This window comes from Pavona decussata, unplaced genomic scaffold (assembly GCF_977016875.1).
Source record: "Pavona decussata unplaced genomic scaffold, jaPavDecu1.1 SCAFFOLD_58, whole genome shotgun sequence".
Taxonomy (NCBI): Eukaryota; Metazoa; Cnidaria; class Anthozoa; order Scleractinia; family Agariciidae; genus Pavona; species Pavona decussata.
Genome location: NW_028145480.1, coordinates 3,577,600 through 3,588,904, shown reverse-complemented (window position 1 = coordinate 3,588,904; position 11,305 = coordinate 3,577,600). Strand labels below are relative to the sequence as shown.

Below are 11,305 nucleotides of genomic sequence, written 5' to 3'. Positions count from 1 at the left end.
GCATAGCGACTATCTTCAGTCTTAAGTGTATTCACGACTGATTTACTTAGGGTTGAGCTCGACTTCGGGCAATGAAGGAAGGTTTATTTATCTTCAGTCTGACATGGGGGAACATCAAGAATTTAATCCGAGATCGATAAATTGACGGTTTTGAAATTCACGCCTTGCGAACAAAACTACCGAAAGTTATTTGAATTTTCCTAAGAGCCGTGCAAAGTTAACAGGTAGCACATTTATCAACCGTTTTAGGTTAGTGGTCGTAGTTAATTTGACGTTACGACAGATAGCGGCGGTCGCTATTTTTTGCTATGCACGTAACACCGAAATTGGCTATGACGTAAAGGGTATTTTCTTCCTTTCCATGAGCCGCCAGCCACTTAATATTTTTCAAGAAAAGGAAAGATGACTGGGACCATAGCTGGGACATTACATTTTCAATTGAACATGCCAACTTCTCAGCCTCTTACCTGCTTGAGTCTTGGGCCGTCTATTCTTACGTAAATACTGCGAAAGTCTTTTATTTATTTAGTCTGTCACCCGCAGTTCAAATATATTTTTTATTTATTCGTATTTCGGTATAACAATTAACGCAATTGTTTTTCTCGGAAACGTCACTGTAGTAAAGAATACAGATGTAAATTAATGTTTCGTGGAAACGTCCTAATGACATGTGTGAGCCAAAAGCAAAGTTTAACTTTAAACTCGGCTGTTTTTCTCGGAAAAGTTTATGTAGTGAGCCATTCAGATGTAAATAGATGTTTCGTGGAAACATGATGACAAATTGACAACAGAAAACTCAGCCAATCAGGTGAAGGCAAAATATCAACACAAACTTTCTCGGAACGTCGCTTACAACGCATATCAAGAGTAAGCTACAATATCTTAGGTTTCTGAACGTGGTACCTTTGAATTTCAATCTTTCTGTCATCAAAAACTATCGAGTAGAATACCACTGGCCCGAACAATGGAAACACTTCGTAATGACGGTAAAGTCTTATGAAACCAAACCTGACAACGTTCTATGAAAGGTAAGTTGACCACTAGTGTTATCATGACTTCCTTGTTTAAAATATCCAGTGCATTTAACATCATGATCATACTGTTATTGGCAAAGCACGACTTTCCCGGGTGATTTAAATTCTACAGTAAGCTAGTGCACCATTAATTTAAATAATTCAGTAAATTTGTGTGACATTTGTTTTTTCATTCTAATACTCGGCTAAGATTGATATCGTATGAAAAAATTTTCAAGGTTCAGTGGTTTGTCTATCAACATATGGAAGATAGGAAGGGGACAAGTTGGTGTCTTGCACAAGAACCCTGCCTGGATTGAGATGTTTTTGCTGATTGTAGCCACTGTTAGTATATTCAGATACCGTTAATCCATGCCGTCAGAAATAGTCATTTTCTGTTATCACTCCAGAGAGTGAATCGCCAAAAACGCTTTGTTCTCACCGGTTGATAGTCACTGCAGATTCAAGCACGGATTGCAGAACTTTTTTTAAAAATAGTGCTTCCCTTCCAACTTGAGTTGTAGCGATCGTCAGTGCTTAGAGCAGCACACGCAGGTTGGAAGAGCTGTGAATATATATTTAACAATTATTCCAAGCGCCGAGTTGGCTATCTATCATCTCATATCCAAGAAGCGTAAAAATGTATTTGCAGATGTTGCTAATTTCTCTTTGCAAGAACAACCAGACACAATTTAATGATCTGTATTTCTCGGGCAAGATATAATGGCTCATATACCATGGCCGCTGACCCATGTAGGAATATCAACAAACTGAACACAACGCAATGTTTTGTCAACTTTATTATATAATTTTTCTTTTATTTATTGCTCAGAATTCCTAGTTTTATATATGTCATACAAACTCGCATTTTTAAAATTAAATAATTTATATAACATTATTCTTGCGTTTCCTTTTCTTATAAACGAGGTACTTTGTACACAAATTTGTATTTGGAATACCAATTGATAAATTTTTAACCTGCCAAAACACTGTTACAACTTCATTCTTTTCACAAAAATTCAAGCAGAGACAATTTCTTCAGGCCAAAGATCTTCGATAAATCAGTGTCCACAGGGTAGGGATAATTACCTAAGAAAAAAAAAAGTACATTACGTGAACTCAGTTCAACATGTTGAAGACAGGCACAAATGTTTTTTGGAATACATTTTTGCTTAATTATATCTGAAAAATGGTTGGTTACCCCCAATTTTCATTTTGGATTTTAATTGCCCTTTCTGAGATCTGCTTTCCGCGCAAAGTTATAAACCACGCAAAAATACTTCTTCGTTAGTAGGCACGGTCCTTAACAACGCATAATATACCAGAGTAATATTGACATGTATTTACCCAGTTGCTAATTTAACCTTACTTACTCAGTTTGGTTCTGAACACTGTTTCACCGGTAAGCCTCTATCAGTATAACGGTACTAAGGAGGAAGGAATATCGCCTCATTAGCCTTGTATCTACCTGGATGTGTCCCACCAGATTGAAAATGTCCAGTGTTATATTGCTATCCATTAACTGTAATGCTAGACCTGACTACCATTCACTTTTGTCCCGTATAAAAGAAAACTTTGGATTAAGATTTTGCAACAGTTTGTCGTTGTGTGAAGTTTTGGTCCGGTGAGCACATGAAGAAGGCTGTTTTCGTGAAAAATGGTTGGAGTCACTTTTCCCATACAAAGTTTTCTTTGCTCCAAACCAGTTTGGTTTATACCTCCATGTTTTTCTGTTATCTAACTCTTCTCATATTAACTTTCCAATATAGTTTTTATGATGCTCTATCCTACTCCCTTGCCTTTTACGGATCCTACCATGGTTTTCTTTGAATTCGTATGCCAAACTCGACCTTGAAGGAGATGAACACGACTTCGAATTTTGACAGATTTCTTGACTATAGCAACTAACCTGAATACTCTGTGGCAGTAGCATTTGCAGGGCTGGTGCCCTAAAAACGAAGACAAAATGCTATTAACGCATAAATGAAGCATTTTTCACCTATAAAAGTTTTCAAAACAAATCATCCTGGTGACAGTTGAACTTTCATGTGCTTGTGAAAAGCTACTTGAAGATCGTTGCAACGCAGAATTTCTTAAGTCCACGTTTTCCTATTTAGGTTTTCAAAGAAGCCATCTGTTCGAATTCATCATTTTCTTTTTCTTATTTAATGGTGCTATCCTGATGGTGTCAGTTTGTGGCGTAAAATCGCTGAAAGTACGCGTTTCGCTCGCTTTTTATAAGCACCAAGGCATCCCTGGTTACATACGCATCATCAATAATATTGACAGTATCCTTGCTCCTGGAACATGGGTGACAGCGATGTGTTGCGATTCTTAAACTCTTTTGGCCCCACCCTCCTCTCCCGGCCTTTTCGCGAAACCAAATAATCAAAATGTTACGTCGCTACCAAACTTGAATTTTGGGATCGTTAGTATTCCGTTATGTCGGCGTTCGAAGGAACTGACAATCGAGTTTGATAGATGAGTACAAAATCAAAAACAACTTTTTCTTGCTTCACACCGCCCACGAAGACGTCACTTAAAAATTACATTCGCGTGCCTACGCCTTTTTTTAGAGGGCGGAAAAGCAATGTATCAAAATATGTTGAGAGCAAATATCTTGATTTTGCTTGCATGAACCACAACGCCCACGGGAAATTCGCATTCCTTCAAGTAATTTCGTTGGAGTCAGCTATTGTTTTACTCGGTTAATTTTTTGTGTTTCGACGTTGTTGTTTTCGTAGTTTCCGTCGCTGCTTAAGTTCCGAAGTTAAACAAAGAATCTGGTTTCCCAGTCGCTAGGGAACCTGCTTTTAATCCATCCTTGTGGCTCCTTACTTATTTTGTGTACTTACGCGATTGGCCAATGAACATTGCTGGGTTCTGTACACTGCAGAAGCCTCTTTCCCAGCAGTGTGTATCCAGGTTGTGGTGTTTCCTGTTATGAAGATAATGTTATGGTGATTGGCAGTCCAGTTAAGATGAAAGAAAAGGATTTGTAGTTTAGAAAGAAATTCCTTGCCTCAATGCCGTTCGTAGTGGCGGGCGCCGTTGTAGTTAGTAATTCATTTGGTTGAATCTGCGTATTGTTCTGAAAACAAAAGATCAGTTTCGTGAGACAAACTTTGAAGTTGCAATGCTCAGAAAATGGTAATGTAACGAAATTCGGCACTAGCAAAACCAAGGTTTCAAGTTATAAAAGTAACTACTTATGCTGTACAATTACTTCATGGAGGTAATAAGAAAAGACAGATTTGCATCATATTGTCTAAGGGCTTGAGATTTAAAAGGGTAGTGCTAAAGTGTCATTTAGGTCGTATTAATAAAAGAGGAACTAAATTTTCAATTTCCTTTTTTTTACAGGTATGAGTGGATTCCCCAGTTTGGCAAGCAATTCACATACAATGTAAATGCGACTTACCTGATCACACGTTGCTTGACTTCCCAGAGAGCAAGTGTGGCCTGAACTTGGTAATTGCTGTCCATTAGCTTCCATGCCTTGAACTGTTTCTCTAAGCAACAACAAAACACAGGTAAGCTTTCAATAAACATAGAAGTTCTTAAAAAGTTCGTTGAAGCTGGTGGCAAAAGTTCGTTGAGGCTGGTGGCAAAACTCAAATTAACATTTTAGACAAAATAAAATATCATTGATTTATACCTCCACTCCATGATTCCACTAGACATTTAGGAAGACTTTTTTTTTTTGGTTAGTCAGTGAAAGTTTTGTGAACTCGAAATAGATCAGTGATGTCCGGTGTGTTGACCGCCAGAATTTCGGCAGGACATTTATTTGTGTTTTGTCGTGCGTGGGTGTGCGAAGCCGTTTCGTAATTGACCATAAAATTTTACGCTAGCAAGTTTTGTGGGGGCCGGTGCGAATTGCAACGTATGAAAGTCGTTTGAAGGACACATGTTGTCCCCGTCGCTTGACGTGGCTTTCTTGAAATTCCATAAACACCACGTCAGGTGTTCTTTTGAATGTTTTTATAAGGACTTAAGCCTTAAATAGTTTATTAATTTGCCAGCGAAATATGTTTGATAGTACTCTGTAATTAAAAAAAATACGGCAGTAAAGAGGATTCTGTGACAAACAATGATAATTGATAATTAACCCACGGCTTGAAAGCCACCTCTCTTTTTTATTGTGCAAACTTATATTTTACTCTAAAATACTCAATTCAGCGTTTTTGTACTTCCAGATACCTTTCAGTCACGAACCGCAAATTACGTGCGATTTTTTAAATTTCTCAATTTGCGAAAATGTGATGATTGTCGAAATTACAGAAGCAGGCGCCTTCCCTTTAGCCTTATCTCTAAGCACTTTCTAAAAATGATGAAATTTTGAAAACCGTTTGCCTGGTCATTAAAAGCGGATTCAGATTTTTTAGGCACTGTAGACCTCGTAACTCTTCTGTTCACGCCTTTGGTATTATGTTCTTTGTGTAAAAGTGGTCTTTTGCCAGTTTGTTTGTTGGTACATGTAAGGACACGTAGGCGTTAAACGATCGTCATGCTGATTCCCGGTAGATTTTCTTAAACTGATTCAGATTTTGTGCTTTATCTGGGTTTACTGCGGGTTCAAAGTTGTAGCTTGAGCCGTGACTTGGCTGCGAAATAATGGAATAAATATTAAATAACATTTCATGACTGAACTTAAAGCGGAAAACTATACCGCTCGCGAACGAATAGATTGTTTATTGTCTAAACTGGAACATTGGACCATTTTTTGGACCAAATTTTGGACCCTTTTTTGACCAACATTAATTTTTTTAATTTTTAAGTACTTTAAAGCACTGTGAAGCGTACCAAGACCAGTTTTGAAGTCAAATGCAAACTTATTCAGCCACAATATACAAAAATCAAAGGAATTCTATGTATGAAGTGTTTTCATTGAACAGTGGGTATCTATTTGCAGCAGAGAATTTCAATTTCACTGGTATTGGTTGTTAGCAATTATTGCGTCAGACTTGTGTCTTTTCCTTTATAGGCAAAAAAGCATTACTTACAGTGCAACGAACTCAACCGGGGCCACCCAAATTTTTATCAGCCAATCACAGGTCACGTTTACTTGAGTTCGTTGCACTTTAAAAGCAGCATGGCCCTGTGATTGTATAGTTTTAGAATACCCAGTCTAGCTTTGCGATGAAGTCGAAAAAAAATGTCGTAAGCTTCCATTATAACAAAAGCATTGTACAATTGTTTTGGGCTTGCCTACCATTCAGAAAAATGTTCACTGCGTGAGAGTCATCCATGTTTTCCGAAAAATTTAACAGCGTTTTTCAAAACAAGTCGAGACGAGGTATCCGGAAACTGGGTGAAACAAAAGAGGAAGAAAGTGTGCACTCAGATAACTTGCCGCTTCGTAATTGGAGAGTCGGCCATTGGTACATGTATACGCCTTGACGCAAAACATGTCTCTCGCGTTCTCTCTCAATCCCATAAAACATTGCGTCGTTTTTTTAGAATGCCAACGAGTGTTTTTTAAAATAGTTTTATTCCATAGTTTTTACCCCAAGTCATATATTTCACTATAAAATTTTTCCTTTTCCGTTCTAAGAAACATATTTCCGGATTCCAGGTGTTCTTTTTCCCCTGTACGCGGAAATATTTTCCATATCCCTGATTATGCCGTTGATTGGCAAGAGCTTGGATTTTTTAACCTTTAATTTTAACAGTAGTTAAAGGCCTCATTCGAACTTCAATATTGTTAAAAAAATTTAAGTGTAATTGAAAAAGGGATGTCTGCTTTCTTCGAAGGTGCATGTTATTTTAAGTTATTTTCTGGAATCGGCGGTACCTGCATGAAATGAAATGAAAAAAAAAATGTTCTGACTGGAACGTTAATTAAATCCATCGCAAGTTTTGGTGTACGTAAATTAAGTGACCCAAAACAACGTTGGGAAAACACGGGGTGAAAGATCAAATAACCATTTCCGTTTTAAAAAAGAGCAAATCCATACTGCTGTTGTGGTTATTTTAATATTTTTTGGAAGTAGACGACCACTGGATATCGGTGAGGTGTCTGGGCGATTATCCGTAGATTTGAAGATAGGCCAAGTGCGACGTGTGAACATTCGAAATGCAGCTGGTTCAATTTAATTTCTTCTCTCGCCTCACAAATCTACAAATTACTGCAGAAGTATATAAGTTGTTCAAGTCAAGTAGGTGCGAGGTTCACGTGGCTGCTAATTTTATTAGCAAACAAGCACGGTGTGATCATTATTGCCACGATTCTTCACCATGACAAAATTGTATTACTTTGGCATATTGTTTTTGTGTGTGTGTTGCCGCTATAAACATGACCTTTTCGACAACATAGCTTGGAAGGTTATTTATTTCATTTTCCCTAAAGGCGGGATCGACCGCAGTTGAAAGCAATATAATCGGTTGTTATGATAGTCTGACACAGTATCACATGACTGTGAAAGGCTAATCGTGGCTTAGCACGCCATTTTATAATTATCATGTAAAGTGGATTGTTAAACAGAGTCTATGGCGTGGTCTTCGTTCATCGACTGCGTTTCTTGATGTCCTTATTTGGCAAATCGCTCTTTACATGACGCTGTAATTATTTGAAACAGCATGTGTAGTAGTTACGGAAATGCTTTATGGCTCTTTATGCAACCACGTTCACAGTGTTATAACAAATTGTTTATCTTATATTATAAAGTTTTATCCCGAAAATTGTTGTTTGGTTTCCTGGCGCCCGGGTTGCCTTCCTTCAGGTGTTGGTGAACCTTAATCGAAGAGGGCTATGGTTTGCCAGTTTATTTGTTATGTATCGAAAAGTTAAATATTTTCTTTACAGAGCTCCGGGTGTAATCGGTAAAAGCCGCCCATTTTCGTAACGAGTATTAAACCTATGACAAATTAAATTTGATCTTAAGGCTTCGTCAGTTGTCCATTTCCTAAATAAGAAAACGCCAAAGCTTTTCGTTAGAATCAAAGAAAATTACGCTTGATTTATGGAATCAGAAAAGCGAAATATTGTTTCTTTGATTTAACTACGTTCATGAGTAAAATAATCCTTCACCGGTTAGAGCGAGACAACAAAAATTGGCGAACTTCGGCTGCTGTTACCGAGAAGGTAAATAAACAGGCTGTTGTAGCAAGTGGACAGGTCACTCTTTTGGCGCATAAGCAGACGACTTGAGTCAGGTCTAGCACGGACACTACCAGAGAATATCTGCTAGTTTCCATCAAAATGATTGCCGGTCTTTTTGCTTGTGGCTTTCTTTTTTTCTCATTTTGTGATGACGGTATCGTTCTCGAAAATTTAGAAGGCGTCGATAAAATAGACAGCGTTTCGATTGCAAAGCATGGTGAGTGGCGAGAAAGCTGTCTGAAGTCTCGTGAGATAAATTGCTCGTAATGATCTTAGAAAGCTCAAGAGCATACTTCAAATAATAGAAGTGTTCTAAGAGTCAGCTAAGAAGGTTTTTGCGTTACCTTTGTTGGCGATTTGCTGTAAGAACGTACGACCGGCTGGTCGAATCCTTATACGCGCACAATATCAAGATTCTGAATAATCAGGATTGTCTTATATGGTGAGGTCACTTCCTAGATGATTGTAGTCAACTCTCGCCTTGCTGACACCTCGCTATAACGGACACCCTGATAACACGGACAGCAGCTAAATCCCCGGCAAAAATATAAGTTACAGAAAACAGTGCCAATAGCATGCTCACCCATAATAGTCAGATATAGTCCCAAATATGCCTATACGTGAGAGATGGGGGGCTGTACGTAACAATTTGTGACTAACGTGCAAACAAACCGAAAGGTCGGATCCAGACTTTTCGCAATGATCACAGTGCCCCTGGGATAACTCTCATTTAACACTAAGGATACGGACTCGCGGTCCCGAGACTGTCCGTAATGAAGGGAGTTGAATAAACTAAGCATCTAAAACACTGATACGCTGGTGCTTGGTGAAGATATTTAATACCCGTACTATCAATGAGGGCTTTTGCAAGGAAACGAGAACAATGATTTTTTTTAAAATCCTGATTGTAATAGGATTTGACCTTAACCGTATGTGTTGTATGTTGAGCGTGAAAATAAGTTCGTTCATTCCCATTTCCGTTGCTTTAGTAGGAACTTTAAAATAACGGTGCTTGTCTTATTATTATTGCTGTGTGCGGTTAGTAAAGTGCGTAGTTGTAAATGTGCGCTGTTCCAGGGAGTGATCCAAAACAATCATGAAATATTTAAAAAAAAAAACTATTTCCGTTTTGTGCGTCATCGGCGGTTATATCCTTTACCCGTCAATAGGCAGTGGACCAATGATTGAAGTTATTAATAACAGAGACCTAACGAGGTCAATTACCAACCCTGCTGGATTTCAAAAGCTGATGTTGTTTTTAGGATGTTGCGGCTAGCGGCTTCGCCCTTTGTCCAAGCAATTCGCACCGTAAAGAATTCACGCACAAATGGCGCTAAATTACCTGCTCAGGCATAAAGTTTTAATTTAAAAGCTGAAATTTGTGAGATGTTATGGCTTCGCCATAGAGTTTTCTTAGTTGATTTTTTTTCTGTGAAATTCGGCAAAATTATACTCAATAACACATCAATCGTGAGATAGTAAGCACGTTTGTGAGGCTACAACGCCTGTCGAAGAGTAAAATCCTGTCCTGATTTTCATTCATGGAGAAAAGTAGGCATTTTCTTTACCCACGTGTGTGCCCACGCTTGTGCTTCGCAACTCTGTCATAAACCCTTTAACCCCTGTTATCAAAGAACAAATTCTCCAATCTTGTCTCCATACTTTTCTTATAAAAGTACTGGGGAGAAGTTATAAGAATATCAAGAAAATTAATCTTGGGTGATCATGTCCTTGATTCTCATGACTTCATGGGTTGTATAAGCATTGATATTACGAGGAGAAATTTGATGCTGATCACTGTTAGGGCTTAAAGGGTGTATTATCTTGTTTTTGATCAATTAGCTGTTCTCGTGAAAAAATTATAATCCAGTCTCGTTTCGATTTTTCACGACCAAAGGCAGAAAGCTTCGTGCCTTAAAGGGAAAGCCGCAAAAATTAATAACAAAAGCATTGTACAATTGTTTGGGGTTTGCCTACCATTCAGAAAAGTTCACTGCGTGAGAGTGTTGATGTTTTGGTGCTGTTTGGTCTGTGTAGGAGCGGTTATTTTGCGCAGCGCTAATGAAGGCGTATTTAAAACGGCTATATTTCGTTTTAATAAGCTGGTTTAACTTGTTTTGCTACAGGTGTTTCCTTTGAAAGTGTCGTTCAAAACAAAGGATGATAATAGAGGAAATAACTTTGCTTTGGTAATTATTCTCGTACCTTTTACAGATTATCTGTCGCACAAGTGCTTTAAAGCGAGGTTTGGGTTTTTTAATTGCCTCCTTTGCCCTTGCACACTTGTCGGTCGGCCGACAAATAGCGACTGATTTTAAAATGATAAGTCCCTGTAGGCGGGTCTTGATTACATCTTTCCCGTGACTGCCGTTTGGCAAAGAGTCGCTCCATTATAACCCGAAAATTTGAAATCAGCAATTCTTAGCGGTACTTTACTCGAAATTATGTTGTGATGAAGAACAAAAACAAAGCTGTCGAAGCAGACAGCTTTAATTGAAATTGAATTTATCAATTTTACTTTATGTAAATTTCAACAATATTTTGACAGTTACGAGTCAAGGAGGCTAACGGATTGGAATTTAACTGGTGTGGTCTTTTTATATCTTTAGCTTAGAATAATAGGTGGGAAATTATTAAAAATGCGAAGAAGAAGGGCTACCTGTGGAGCAAAGCAATAATAGCCTTGCAAATACGAGCTAATCACTTTAAAATAAAAGGTCACGCGCGTGGTATATTGATCACATAGTTAAGTTTATTTAGACACGCATTGTTTGGTGGATGCGGGGCGCGATTGCTTTTCAATATACTGTTAGCGGCGCGACAAGACTTTGTTTGCCGGAGTTGTTGATCTGTATCGCCGTAACAATAGTCGAGTGCCGTATTTATTGAGTTTTAGATGAAGCCACACTTTCGCATTCAAAGTCCTCGTAAATTTTCACGCTTTTAAATTTCGGTCTTTGTAGGATTTGGTGAGTTTTGATCTCCTCTAAAATTGACGCCTTTTGTATTGTCTGCCCTTACATTAGTACAATTTTGTACCTGTTGGAGTCGATTGTGAATAGCGTTAATATAACATCATTTGTTTTCAAATTGAATATCTTAATATTAATCATGGTTTCCGCCGATCTATGTTGAATCTTCACAGTTGGCTGAGAAATGGCACTAAACGATAAAATGTTTGCGCTCG

General features: G+C 38.1%; 2 long non-coding RNA genes across 11 annotated transcripts in view; one reads left to right on the top strand and one right to left on the bottom strand.

Annotated features, from left to right (window-relative positions):
- LOC146479723 (uncharacterized) overlaps positions 1–11,305 on the top strand; it is a 199,417-nt gene that overhangs the window by 127,430 nt on the left and 60,682 nt on the right. For all 10 annotated transcript variants that reach the window (XR_014864888.1, XR_014864889.1, XR_014864887.1 and 7 more), the window contains one exon: positions 4,377–4,546. This is a non-coding gene — a long non-coding RNA (uncharacterized LOC146479723). The remainder of the gene's footprint in view (positions 1–4,376; positions 4,547–11,305) is intronic.
- On the bottom strand, positions 2,380–4,256 carry LOC146479733 (uncharacterized). Its single transcript, XR_014864826.1, has 3 exons — positions 3,869–4,256; positions 2,923–2,962; positions 2,380–2,440 (listed from the first exon to the last, which is right to left on the bottom strand). It is a non-coding gene; the product is annotated as an uncharacterized LOC146479733 (long non-coding RNA).